The sequence below is a fragment of the Caloenas nicobarica genome, chromosome 25 (genome assembly GCF_036013445.1).
Source record: "Caloenas nicobarica isolate bCalNic1 chromosome 25, bCalNic1.hap1, whole genome shotgun sequence".
In the NCBI taxonomy this organism is placed as follows: Eukaryota; Metazoa; Chordata; class Aves; order Columbiformes; family Columbidae; genus Caloenas; species Caloenas nicobarica.
In genome coordinates this window covers 3,237,638-3,252,520 of record NC_088269.1, presented here as the reverse complement: position 1 = coordinate 3,252,520, position 14,883 = coordinate 3,237,638, and the positions used below count along the sequence as shown (strand labels likewise).

General features: G+C 39.6%; 1 protein-coding gene across 1 annotated transcript in view; it reads left to right on the top strand.

The window, feature by feature from the left end:
• Positions 1-324: 324 nt before the first annotated feature.
• The window catches only part of SNRPG (small nuclear ribonucleoprotein polypeptide G), a 184,416-nt gene continuing 169,857 nt past the window's right edge, over positions 325-14,883 (top strand). The window contains exon 1 of the mRNA XM_065651690.1: positions 325-329. The gene's annotated coding sequence lies outside the window, so the exon portion shown is untranslated. The remainder of the gene's footprint in view (positions 330-14,883) is intronic.

Below are 14,883 nucleotides of genomic sequence, written 5' to 3'. Positions count from 1 at the left end.
CTCCGGGGAAAAATCTAGAAAAACCTAAAAATGAAAATGAAAACATAAAAATCCCAATAAATTAATTTTCCCCTCCTGTGTTGCAATATGATTTTATGCGCAACATTAAAACTCCAACATGAGTTATCCCTTCAAGCCTGACTTGAAAGTGACTGTGACTAGAGGCAGGGAACTGCAACACACCAATCCCGGTGGGTGAACCCGGTTTATATCCATTCTAATTACCTTCATAATACACTCATTTGAACTACCACAGGTATTATTTAGATGTATGCTATGCATTCCATCTAAAATAAATTGAAATAAAAATATAATGCATAGCTGAAAAATATACTCTGTACAAAGTACTGCATCTCACTGACAAGTACTTAAAAAAAAAGGCTAAAAGTAATAAAAATTACTGCTAGAAAAATCGAAGTGTTCCATTCCTAGATTTTATGGGTGCAATAAAAAATGAAAAAGCAGCTCTAGTTAAGCTAGATTGATGAAGTGATATACTGCCAGAAAGGCATTCAAGGTTGTGTTGAAACAGATTTAAAATTGATATATATCAAATACAATAATTCTGGTGCATATTAAATAGAGCCTAGATAGAATGCTAGTGCAGACTCTCACCAGATGACTGTAAATGAAATAAAAAAGTCTGAGCTGGACAAAATTTGCTATGCAAAAGAGTTTGGATGAAACCGTTAATAGCACCCATTAAATATGGTGCATTTGAGCAACACTGGAACATTTGTTTTCTTAAGCAAGATGAGATAACATAAGTTCACTGGGAAGAATAAACTGATCTTTCCAACACTACCCAATACTCATCTTCCTCCTATGGGAATTAGCTAAACTAAAGAACAGACTTCAAAAAAATTCCCCATGTGGCTGTCTGAACTAATGATGAAAAAGGTTTGAATTTCAGAGTGTTCCAACACAAACATTCATCCTGAGCAAACGACCAGCACAACAGCTACACGCGACTCTGGCGACAAAGGAACCAGATTTTGAGCAAACAAATAGTATTTGGAAGCAAATAGGCTTTGTACTCTTCCTCCGCAAAGGGGGGGATTTTGGTTTCATTGCATTTGCGCGATGATTTAGCTAGTTACTCTGATCAGGACTATGAAGAGATGTCATCACTTGCAGGAAGAGGCCCCCAGAGTAGACCCAACGGCTTTCCCCCTGGATCCCAACACAATAAGATGAGGTAGCCTGAAAAAAAAATGTATCAAAAGGCACAAGAGACAACAGCATTCTATGCCTACAACATCACTCAATCCATCCATTTTGAGGAAGGCAACTGATGTGTTGACAGCAGAAACTGCAAGCACTCTCAAAGATAAAGCAGGCTAGCCTCTGACAGTCTAAGCATGTTGCACCAATTATCCTGAAGAAATTTTAACTACACTGTCAGCTTCTTACAGGGCACTCGCAGCCGCCGACAAAGACAAAGCAGGAGTCAGCTTTTGAAACGTTCACACCTATAAATGCTCACCAGCCAAAGACATCCTGCAAAAACAAGGTGCTTCATCAGTTCAAAGTGGAAAGCATCCGGGCCTTACGTACACTAGGGAAAGGCTGAATTATTAGCAACAAAATGTTATCAACTTGCCTGTTTGACTACGGCTCTTCCCCTCCTCCACTTTATAGGCTACAGACTGTTTTCCACTCCAAATAATCGGAAAAAGGCAGCTGCGCGTGTACAATGACAGCCACTCCGGTATCCAGCTGCTCTTACAGGTACAGAGCGAGTTCTGACCTGTGCACCGAGCCTCACACCCAATACTTGTGCTCTGATTTCTTGTGGGCATCGAGAACAGACTATTCCCTCAATGTAGAAGCCTTTTACTTTTTTGAAGACTTCAGGAAGCTACCTTCAATGCCCTATGTCAAGCCAAGCCAGCCAAGCTTCTTTTCTCCAAGAAAATACTGGTTTACAATACAAAATACTTACTGTGGATACATAAGAGAGAGGATGAGGCTGAGCTGTCACAGAGAGACGCGGTCTATTAGTTCTTTTAAGAATACGGTAGGCATTTTTGGCGCTGTGATTTACAACAGAATTATATAGGAGTGCTATAATGGTACTCTTCTCTTTTTCTTCTTTAGCGTTACCGAATCTCTTATGATTCCATTGCCATGTGACCTAATATATTATTAAAGCCCAAGCTCCCGAGTTCTTTGAATAGGAGGTAGAAAAGAGGACACTTTCAGTCCTCATAACTGCAAATAAAAGGATTTGAATCATAAACCTCCAAAGACCACAAAGGAGATAATTTCCATGATTTTTAATGCAGCCTTGCAAATATTTGAGCCAGAGAGAGAAATCACCAAACAGCAAATTTAAAATAAATAGAAGACAGTGTGGGATTTAAAAAGAGATTGGACAAATTCCTAAAGGACAGATTGACTCACAGCATCATTTGCGAGATAATAAAAACACTATTGTCTGGATGCCACCTTCACCTCTTGAAGTTTCTGAACTGCTATTTCAAAGACGCTGGGGAGAAGTTTCAGGAAAAGGATCACTCGCTATTCTGTATTTACCCCAGTCTCATGTTATTTTTCCTTCCCATCAAGTATTACACACTGTCAGAAGTGGCACTGCTGACAAAGACAGACCTTTATTTATTATTTCATCTGATCAGTCATGGTCTTAAAGTTGCGGATGCAAGGTACAGTAATTTTATTACTGTATTTATTTACAGGTTTTTATTTTCGATCAGAAACTGCACAGAAAAATCCATTAGGTAGGGAGCGATGAATTGGGACCAGTGTTTCTCTAATATTGCTCTTCTTGACCTGGAATATTTTTTAAAGCCAAAAGAGTACAAAGAAAACCTCGCTCAGCTGAGGTAAAGTACTTAAGTGGAAGGTTCATATTATAAGTAAAAAACCTTCTACAAATCAGTCCCACACATACTAACAATTTTATTTTTAATGGGAAATTGTAAGATAATTTGTCATAGTTGCCAGGCAGTAATAAAGAAAATCAGATGCAGAAATTTTACCCAGAGAAAAATATTTTTGCAAATGCTAGAAGTCACCAGTTGTTCAAGCATTTGGGCATCATCAGCTAGTTGGGTATAACTTTGCTGTCTGATGTAAACTAAATGGACAACTGCAGTGCACTACGCTCAAAAAACAAGTATCTTAAAAAAAATTTAGACAAAGCATAAGAGACAAAAGTGAACTCTGGTCATGTAGTTTACTCAGTGACAGGGTTAGACATAAATCCTGGATGCCAAACAACAAGTTCATACTGACTCCCTACAATGAAACACCGGCATTTATCAGAAAAAAGTATCAGATTAAAACTTATGGCAATTATCAGAAAAAATAAAATATCAGAAAAAGGATCATCAGTACACAAATGTCTCGGTGTAGGTTTCTGGCCTAAACACTGCTTGTTAAATTTATGGCTTTCTTTAAGATCACAGATGAAAGCAGTTTATCTCTAGGTATAAAATAAATATCACAGTAAGGAAGATCCAGATAGAAAATACAAAGGCTTGAAAATCAAAACAGAATAAAGCAGTGTGTGGATATGAAATCAGCCTTTTAAAGTAAAGCAAAGGGATTAAATCAAACTCTGAAAGACGACGAGTAAATGATAAATGATACAAGACTGTAACTAAACTAAATCTTTGGTGTCTAAATGAAATATAGAGGGCTGAGGAGATTATGCAAATTGAAATGAATCAGACTGAATCAAGACTTGGAGCTGACCTGAAGCACGAGGGAACACGCCGCTTTCTGAGGCCAGAGCAATTATACAACCTGGGATGGAACGGCTGAGCGGAGGATAAAGGATGGAAATAGTTCTGGGCCTCCAGAGCTGTGAGTAAAGGGTGAAGAGGTGTCCATCTCCATAGCTGCCAAGCAGGGTTTTCAGAGGAGGGGCAGAAAAAAGAATTTAAAAGCTGTACAAAACATGTATTAGGGCTTTCTTACTTCAATACAAGCATACTCTTAATTCTTAGCAAGCCAGTCGAGATCTCGAAGCCATACAGAGTCAAAATCTACTAAGACTCTTCAGCTATAGTACTTTTAGAATGGCATTGCAGTCCCACTTCTGTCCTTAGGACCATTTATAAAACAGTATACAACTGTCTACTAAGATCGTTCTGCATCGTTAGGACTGATCACTACATTCGGAATTCAGATTCCAAATGTCTCAGAAGAATTTCAGAAGAGTTCAGATCTCAACTTCTGGTTTATTTCTCCTCTTTCAACCGCTTGGGTCACACAATATGACAATTGATGACGCACAAGTTAAGCAATGAGTTAAATGATCCAAAATGATGCTGTATTTATTTTATTCACTATTACTAGCAATTACAAATCATAATACAAGAGTCTTTTGACCTTTATAATAACTGACGCAGGCTTTTGCAAGCTGAGCAAACCAGCCCCCCCAAAAACACAGGGAAGGGAAGGACGAAAGTCAAGTGCTGTAATTAGCTACATAATTATTTTCCAAAATAAAATGTGCAGCCTGCACCTCTTTGGCACTGAATGGCGTCATTGGGGCTGCTATCATTAAGCTGCCATCGCTGCACTATCATTATGGGGCTGATAAGGAAAGACAAACACTTCGAGATCCACTAGAGGATGCATTTATTTCCCAACTTCCCTCAACTAATGTGTTTATGTACTTATTTTTGCGGATGATGGGATTTTGAGGACAGGAAGGAAGGTCACCGACACTGAAACCAGCGGGGATAAGAAACGTTTTTCTCAACAGGAATCTAGTCTGATGCTCTAATAATCATTATACATTAAATCCGATCTTTTTTTGGGCCAATGACAAAACTCTCATCAACTTGAACAGGGTCAAGATTTTACTCCAAGCTTGAAGTCACTTAAGACACCACAAGAATAAAGTCAGTACAAGAACTAGAGCAGAGAGGAAGGGGAAGAAGGGAATCCAAGCGTTGAAGAAGTATTGCTTAATTGAAAATCTTTCCTGAATCTACAGGAAACAACTGTACGTCAAGAGGGTCTGAGTTACCCAACACATCTGAAAAAATAGGCTGGATAATACTATTTGCAAAATGAAACAAAAATAACTGAATTTGTTTAATTATTCTTGTCCTAAAAGTATGTCATTACAAAGTGTCTATCCGTTTCTTTGGGTATTTCTGATCTTGGATGGCACCTGAACTAAGACTCAATAACACAGTATTCGCTACATAGTTGACATGCACTGAATTATATTTGCATTTGCGGGTTATTTTGATAGCTTTCCTTCGCTCCCTGTTATTTGCCAGGATTTACTGCTAACAAAGACGGTTCTCTTGTTGTCATTTTTTCTGTTTAAGTCCAGAAAACCAGCGGCAGGCAGAAAGGGCAGGATCCCACCAAGGTAGACTCTCTCATACACAAAACGCCCTGACAAATTTCTGTCTCTCCAAACAACAGAAACAAGGAAATTCCCCACAATTGAACATTTTGTGTAATTTCATACAGAGAATGCTAAATACTACAGACAGAGATTATCTGTCATGTTTAGCAGCCCACTGTGGCATAAACAGACAGCGACAAATGGAGTCAAGTCACCACACGCATATAAAAATTAGAAGATCCCTAATTACTTTAGAAAGGCTGATTTAGTGTCCTGACCTGTTGCGAATAAGATGCAAGTGGATGTTTTCGCAGCCAGAATCTCTCATAGATTTAACATTTCTTTTTCCTTTTCTTGTATAAGAGACAATTGGGTAAAATCAGTAAATGCATCGGTTTGTACCTTGTATTCCTTCTAATTCCAAGTAAAAGACAAGCAGAATCAGTTGCAGTCATTCCTGTCACTACTATCTCAATTTTAGCCATAATTTCGAGCCTTGCAATGATAAAATACATCTCTACTAAGTTGAAGCAAGAAGATAAGTAAAAGTTATCACTGAAGACTCGCTATAAATATCAATCTCGACAAAGTCTGAAAGCCAAATCTTGCCAACACCCATGAAAATGCAGAGCCTTTCCAGGAGACCACTCTCAAGTCTGAAATACTTCAGATACACTTCATTATAATTAACAGCAGATCCGTTCTTCAGACATCACACAGCACTTCTTTGGCTGAGGACACGTTCACAAAAATCTCAAAACTGCATTAACATCCAAAAATGATTTTAAGTGTGCACAAATAAACGTCGTAACTACAAAATACCTCATTCCTCCATAAAATAGAATGACCTCACTTAATTAAAGTCAAAGAAGGTATTTCTCCTTAGGTATTGCAGATCACACTTATTTTCAAAAAGCAATATGAAATGTCATCTAATTTCTAGACTCTGGAATGCATAAAACTCATTTGTTTTCTTCTGCATGAAGAGAGTCTTACCTGATCAAGTAGCATCATCCCACATCCCCTCTGACTCAAACCCCGTTTTCTTCTCTGCACTGCAAAGATAAGTTGAAAAAAAAAAAACCAATGAACCAACCTCATATCAGTGAACTGCTACTTTTTGTAGGGTTTTTACCATTATCACCACATATCCCCAGTATAAACTGAAACACTATCATAACTTAAGTAACATCTACTTAGTTTGTGCAACCATCTCTAATTTGTCCATTCCCTTTCTTTCCTAATTAGCCCAGGCGTGTCCTTATGAAAGATCAGAACAGGTCTTTTGTTCCTTTTCGAAGTATTTTACTAGTCTTCCTATCCAGCGTTATGCTGCCAGTTTATATAAAGCAACAGCAAGATATGGAAAGACTTCGTCCAAAATTGTTCAACCAGAACCTCCTCTCCATCTCATTTATACATCAGTGTTAGATCCTGAACTTTCCCATCAGCTTCATGCGAGTTTCTGCACTATTATTATTGTGAAGTTTTAGGTATTGCTTTGCCTTTTGTTCCAGGAAACAAGTTCTATCAAGTATTTGAGCTTTCCTTGGCAGCCACCAGGACTAAGGACATGCTTTAAAATGAGAATACACCTCCTCACAACCACCCAACTGCAAAGCCTTTAACATAAAAAGCGTGGAAGTTACGGCAAGAATCATAAAACACTAGTAACGCTGAGCAGCGTTTTCATAGTTACACAAACAGCAACATTTAAAAGAAGGTTAAGCCCAAGGCAGACGACAAACAGCAACAGGCCAGAAGAGGGGTACTATGGCTGCAGAGGGTTTGCATGAAAAAGAGCCATTTTCATCACCCTTCACAGCACTGATATTTACTGTTTTCGGACAAGCCCATGCTGAAGCTGCCTCTGCTCCTCATTAAATGACCAATACTCACCAGGTTTCCCCAGACGGAGCTGGGTTGATGTCCAAAGGGCGGGATAACGCCAGGCGGCAGCTCCAGCCTCCCCTCAAGCGGCCATCTTGCCCGCGCTTCCCCACACAACGCCGGTGCGGAGCCGGTCACCACCCCAAACCTGAACCCCCCCACTCGGCCCCCTCTCTTTCCGCCCACAGCCGGGCTCCCCTTCCTCTTTACGGCCGTTTTTTTCCAGTCACTTCACCGCTCTCTCGGGACGGACCCCTGGCGGCCGTTGGAGCCGTCGGGCCGCACGCGCCGCGCCGCCGCCATTTGAATTCGAACCGTGGCCTCGCGCCTCCGCCCGCCCCGCAATTAAAAATAAATCCCCTCACAACCAAAGCTGTGCCGCTCGAATCACTTAAAGTTACACACTCTGCCCCAGAAAGAAAAAGTTGCGCCCCAGACTTCAAGGTTTGGCTTCGATGCGCTCACCACAGAGTAATCATGTTAATAAATTTAAGCCAGAGCAGGCTGAAAATGATTCAAACGCAGGATCACATGTGAGACATCTTGCTAATCAAATCTGATCGGCCCGTGATCTATATAAACTCCCGGAATCAACTTAAATGTAGTGACTTATTAGCAGGAAATGAATACTCTTAAGCGGATCAGGATGAAGTATTGCTGTCGTTAGTGAAAAACAAATTATTGTATGTGCCTTTCTCTCGCTCTCCCTAGAGAGCCAGTCATGTCTACAGGGCACAAGTATAACAACAGCATTTACATTAAGATACTTAACCAGGGCTGGAAAATAAATATCTTTTATTTATACCCTCACCCCGAGGGAGGGAACTTGCTTTACTTGACAACGTGATCAGACAAGTACAGTCCTCCCGCCTTGGAAAGAGAGACTCGAGACGTCCTTTTGCACCAAACACATTTGAAGGAGCAAAAAGCAAACTTTCAAGTTCTGGAATAAAAATACAATATTCTTGGTGAAGACCTATGCGTCACGTTATATAGGACAAGTGCATTTTTGAAGTGAACTGCTTTGGCAGGAGGATTGTGGGCATCATATGGAAAAGTTTTCGGAAACACAGCTGAGGAGATGAAGCTCTGGAAGAGGAACGGGCCAGACACGGGTTTGATTTGTCTTTAAACACATCATCTTTATAAACCTGGCTATGAAACGCAGGTGTTTTAAACAGGCTCCAGGCAGCTTTCTCAGGCACTGAAAGTGAAAAACACCTTCCTCGATCAGGGCAGAAATATTGAATAAATTGCAATACTGGCTGAAGTAACCTTCTGTATTTAGCGTCACCCTTCTGTATTTAGCGTCACCCTTCTGTATTTAGCGTCACCCTTCTGTATTTAGCGTCACCCTTCTGTATTTAGCGTCACCCTTCTGTATTTAGCATTACAGTGGCGGATACGCTGCCTGGGTTGGGTTTTTACAGTATTATTAGGAGACCTGGGGAAGGGAAAAACTAAGTCTGACAGCACGGGGACGATATTAGACAAAGAGCAAAAATCTGACAAATATTTTGGAGAGGATGAGGACGACATTCTGTTATCACGGAAGGATCCAGAGGGGTTTTCTCCAGATGTCAGGTGGGCTATTGAAATGATGATGACGTTGTGAGATTGTCTACATCACGCAATGCTAAAATAAAGCTAAAAGGACGAACCAGGACTAATTAGCTCTAGCGAACTATTAACAGCCATACGCTTCCTGGCACTCAAGCTCGCGGCCTCGCACACACACAGCCCCGCAGTGAAGACATAAAAGCTCATCCATCAATATCTCGGGCACCTCTGGAGCCTTGAATAAACGTCTTATTATTAAAATTCCAGTGCTTGATCTTGACTGAAAGGCCAGGCAGACAATTATAGTATTTACTATTGCAGCCTTCTGTCAAAGTGAAACAAAGGTGATAATCACAAGGTACTTGTGCTAAGTCAGATTCCAGTCCTCCTCTTGTATTAAATTTTACCTTAAATTCACGAAAATAATTCCTTCTCCTGATCCAGCCATTTGCTATGGAAACAGCAGTTCTTTGCGCTCATTTGAGTTTGTCCTTCATTAGCTTCTTCCCTCTCCTGCTTTTCCTGTCTCTTATCTATTCAAATAAAAAATCTGGAGAACAGATCTTATGCATCGGCAATACATTAACGCAACTTCATCCTGTTCTCCAAATCCGCTCTGTAACAGGTGATATTTCTCCTTTTCGGTGAATTCGCCTTCAAAAGTATATCACTTAAAAAGAAGACAGAGTTGTTTTCTGTAGCATTTTTAAAGCGTATACGCAACAATCCTGCTCACCTCAGTGAAATAAAAATGCATAATTGCCAGCCTTAGAGCCATAACTTGCATTAATATTGTCAAATAAAGCCGTAACGGCAGCCTCAGCTTTGGTGGGCAGGGAGAAATATCGCAGAGCACACGCACCAGTGCTGACCAGCCCCGACCAGAACGTCGCTGATTAGATTTGGGCGCTGGTGAGGAATTGTCTTTATCTATGAACTCCAGTTCCTGGCTAATGTTATTAATTTATTCATTAAATTGTTATCAAATTATTGAAAAGAAATCTCGGTCCTCAGTGTTAGATAACAGCAGCTCTGCTTCCCATCTCAACGGTACGTTCGCTTTAACAGGACTTTTAACTAGCAATATTGTTCAGTGATTTTTATTATTACCATTATTCAATTCAGGCAAGTTTTTTTTTTTCCCCCCTTCATCTTCTTTGCACTCTGTTTACACTTTTTAATGAGGTTTTAATCTTCCCTGACATGTTTATTCAGGTTATTTGTATTACAAACGTAAAGGGCCTTAAGTAAAACTAAGGAAATCAGGGGAGTCTTTTCAACATGGGTCCAAATATCTCTCTATAATTCTCCTTTTCAAATATTCCTCAGCTTAGTGGAGAGGAAGCACACAGGGGTTTGGAGAATATATGCAAGAAGTTAAAAGTTTCTAAGATTAATTCAAGTAAAACTCAAATTCTAATGGAAGAACTGCCAATTCTACAAATCCCCATACGAACAATTGATTGCAAAATTAACTCGTGCCTTAAGAGATTCACAGATAAACTTCAAAAAAGCATTTTTAAATGAAAATGCATTAAGTAGCATGGCAAACCTTACAATGGCATCAGCCAGAGCAAATCAGCACTCCCTTAAAATGAAGAAATGTGTGGTTTGTGTTCTTTTCCATTATGTTCCTACAGTGGTTGCACATCTCGGTATAAAAGGGATCAGCACGTTGCGGATATGTCAGATGGACAGCCTGAAAAATCCAGCTGCAAGAGCAACAAGTGTGAGTGGATGGATTTTATGTGAAATACTAGCTGTGGATTACCAGCTTTCAAAAATTCAGCTCTTTGGCTGAAGTTTCTCATACAGGACAGAAGTTTTCCCCCCATGTAAAGCCATCAGAACACTGAAAATGAGACACACTTAAGCTGAGGTTCCAAGGGAATTCTGTCCTTCTAGAGTATAACAGAAAAAAGGGCTGAAAAAGTCGACCGTCTGGAGGACTGTCCGCAGTATTTGCTGAAGCAACTCCCCGGGGATGCGTTCTTGCTTATATCATGAAGGATTTGTGTCCTGTAATATTGTCATGCTGAATACACACATCACTACCTTATAGGTAAGACAGCTAATAAGATGTTTCCCATTTAATTTTCTGAGCAGCAGAAGTATTTAAACAACATTAATACAGTCAGACTTAATTTACTTTATTTTTTTTCCCCATGACTTGCAATCATTTTTCACCATCCTCATGCTGGTTAGCTATTATTTTGTAAATGAGTGACTTCATTTAATTTAGTTTCAGATTTAACTGTTCCGTATTGGAAATGTCAGCTTTCACAGTTCATTAATAAGGGCACTGGTGGAAAAGCAGCAAGGAAAGAAGTGGGGATGGGGAGAAATAAACTTATCTTGCAAGTCATGAAGAGCTTTAGTTAATGTCATGTCCACATATTTGTTTTAAGTCCCTCTTGAACCTCGGACTCTGGGTTAACATCACTGGGGATTGTTTGCTGGAATGATTAATTGATGATTAATTGCTCTAACGGTTTTGTCTTTAGTGATGACATTAGAGTGTTTCCTAAGTCTTGCACAGCCAAAGCGTTGGGTTTTTTTATTAAAGCAGTTGAACACTGCTGAGAATGACAAATTCAGACGTGACGTCCTATCTATCCACCAATTGGAACGCATTAAAAGTTTAAGTTTGATCAAATTTTTTTTTCCTCTCAACCACCAGTTAATAAAGTAGATTAGTGGCAGAGCAAAAATCCCCAATAATAATGTGTGAAATCTTTGTAACATATTCAAGACTAGTAGTTAAAACGGATATGTAAATCCAGGAACAAAACACTGCAGTAACATATTACTAAAGGGAATGTATCCTGCCATCCATCCTGTATTTTGGGTGCTTTCTCCGTAAAATGCTTTCTAAGCCCATTTAGATCAATTAGCATTTCTGAAACACTTTCTGTGAAATGGCTTTGACTTTGTGTCATTAGTCTGCGCATGTTTAAATAAAAGGTTCCCCACAGTTTTTTGGGAAAAAAAATAATATTCTTTATATAAGTAAATAGTGCATAGAGAATTGCATAAGGAAAGAAGACAAAATTAGAAATAGGCTTTTGTATATTTAAGTTTCAGCAGATGCTTCATTTTAAGCCGACGAGAAGCCCCTTCAGAGAGAAAAGATTTTATATTTGAGGACGTGGCTCAGTTGGACCACAAGTTGTGATCTCTATAATGGGACCTGATTTCCAGACACGCAAACCACTTACTGCTTCAATTTACTTCGAATAGGAAAAAAACCCAAGAAACAGAACAGACCGAGGAGGTTATTACCTCAGTTTCCCCAAGCGTACAACAGTGGACTAGTTTGACATCATAGGGGTATTGACAGGTTTAAACTAATGCTTCAAAACCACATTCAGATTTTAAGAAAACCACAATATAAATGCAAAATATTTCTATAATAAACACTCGACTGTACAAACTATAATCATTTTTTCCCTTCCCAAACAGCAAAGGCAAATACAAAACACATACTTATCAAGGTGAAATTACCCCATATTGGAGACACTATGAATGGAAAATTCTAACATGATATTTTCGTGGATGAAAGCTCCCATGCAAGTGTAAATTATTATCATTAAAATGATGATTTCTTTGCCCGGTTTAAGCTTTGCAGCTCACTCTTGAATTGAAAAGTGCTCTCTGCTCAATGAAACTCAGGGGTGTAATGAAAATTTTCCACAGCATTTGGTTTTCAACTAAATTCTACAGACACGCGATCAGGAGACAAAACCCCATTAAAAAAAGGCTTGTGAGTAAGCACCCAAAGTAGTCGCCTTTCAATTATAATTCCTGGGTAACGTGGAGTTTGGTCATTATTACCGAGTGTTTTAAAAAGCAGCTCAGCAGTTCAAATCCGGGTCAGGCAGCAAGTTAAAAAGAAGAGAGTGCCCAGCACCGCATCCACACCTGACCCTTGCCAGGACCAGCAAATCCTGAAGAAATAGAGAAGAGATAAGCGTAAATTTGTTTTCAGAGGTTGCCGCTAGCCAGAGCAGAAGAATTAAATTAATTAAAAATAAAGAAAAGCAAGACAAGTTAGATCCTGTACCATCAACACATGGTTGTAAACCGAAAGCTTCAACGGAACAGAGGCAGCTGAAGATATTTTAGATGCTGGTTTGATACTACCCAAGCATCTTTGATACTACACGAGCATCTCCCCCAAACAAAAGGTGCAGTTGATTTAAGTCAACCACCACGCACCTGTATTCTGGAAACTCAGTAAGGGAATAAACCCATAGCATCCAAAAAATGCCAGGCAGAACCAACGTGAAAGCCAAGTAAGGAAATAGGACGGGTGAACGTCATTCCAGGAAATCTAAAATGTGTTTTCCAACGGTTAAGGCAAAAAAAAAAAAAAAAAAAAAAAAAAAATTGATTGCTAGCCTACAGATGTTCCTGAGCAATTCAGAAATAGGAAGAGCAAGGCTTTCGTGGGTACTATTTAAACGGTGGTATCTGGTGCTTCCACCCACAATCACAGTTATTTTGCTTTCTAAATGTTGCCCAGATGGTCAGTTCATGTGCGTGTGAGGGGCAGGGGGGGTAAAGGAGGAGGATTGTAATTCCGAGAATGTGTGAAACTCCGCTGCAACAAAATGACTGGAGTAACATCCAATTCGGATTCTATGCACATATATTTCATATGCATACAACATCATAACTGCCTGGAAGGAAAAGCCAGTTATTTTCTTTTTCTAAATCCTTTTCCCTTATCAGCTGTAAAATGTTACAATAAAAAAAAAAAATTTAATAATCTCATGGGTGAACTGAAGTCCCAGAAGGTGCTTGTCAAGGAGAAAAATAATTGTTAGCCAGAGCTGATTAAACAGTAATATTTTTGGAGAGACCAAAATGATGGCTAAGAAATCACGTTCACCTCAGTATTCCTAACTTGTCGCCAATGGCTAATTTGCTCAGAAATACATTCGAAAGAAGTTGATGTCGCGTCTCCCCCCCCAGCCGTACTAATTGTTTATTAGCATACAAAAGAACCGATGACCTTTCAAATCACACGCTTATTGTCCCTCGTAGGCAGAAGAAATGAGCCTTGGCACAGCAAACACTGCCGGGTCCCTTTTTATTTTTAGGAAAGTAACCTTTTAAAGCAATGAACTCTTCATCAATAGTATTTCACTATCTGTATTGAAAAATCGCGGAGCTGAGCAGAAATGTATTATTTTGCTACTTCATCCAGGATTCAAAATTTAACAAAAAATTCAGGCTATTTTAAGTGTTAAGTAATAGCTGCACAAATTGAAGGATTTGGGGGATTTAAAAGCATGCTAAAAAAGTTTGGAAGTGTTTCATATCAAGCACCAGAACCATACGTTTCCGTAGACACCAAAATCCAAAACCAGAGCGTCGGAAGAAGTTTAGTTGGCCATGGCATCGTACATCGCGGGAACTGAGAAACACACCCAGAAGTTTGTTCCATCCAAATTATCCCAGAAATCCTGTCAAGTTCACTGCAGGTTCAGGACAAACCTCATTTTTGGGGTGAACCAACGTCATAATTTGCATCCTAGTAGGAAATCTGAGCCCCTCTGCTACCAAACCATTAATTACACTCCACCAAATGAAGCTGAACTAATCCAGTTAACCAGTGCAAAAGCAGCAGCGTATTTAAAATGTGAAAATGGCTCGTTTGCTCAACTTCAGGTGACTCCTCCCCAGCACCAGCAGAGCTGCTGCGGCATCAACTGGTCCCAGTAGGGCCCATCTGCGCACACATCTGCACGCTCCTCTCCTCCCATCCGCTTTTATTTTAAGTAAACCCTCACAATATATGATGTTCTCAAGGCTCTAAGCTCCCTCCTTACCGAGTCCTGAATCATCTTAACGTCGATCTTGCTGAGCGTTCACCACCGTTCTGATACAAACAGTATCGGCAAATTTTGACAGCTGGATACATAACACACACCATTAATAAGTATTAATGCAACGGTCTGAAATACCATCAGTCTTGGGACAAAGGAACATTAAATTAGGATTATTTCAATTCACATACATGGTACTGAAATCCAGAAGAATGAATTTTCATGCTTGGCTTACCAAACATCATTGGAAATTCATCCAAA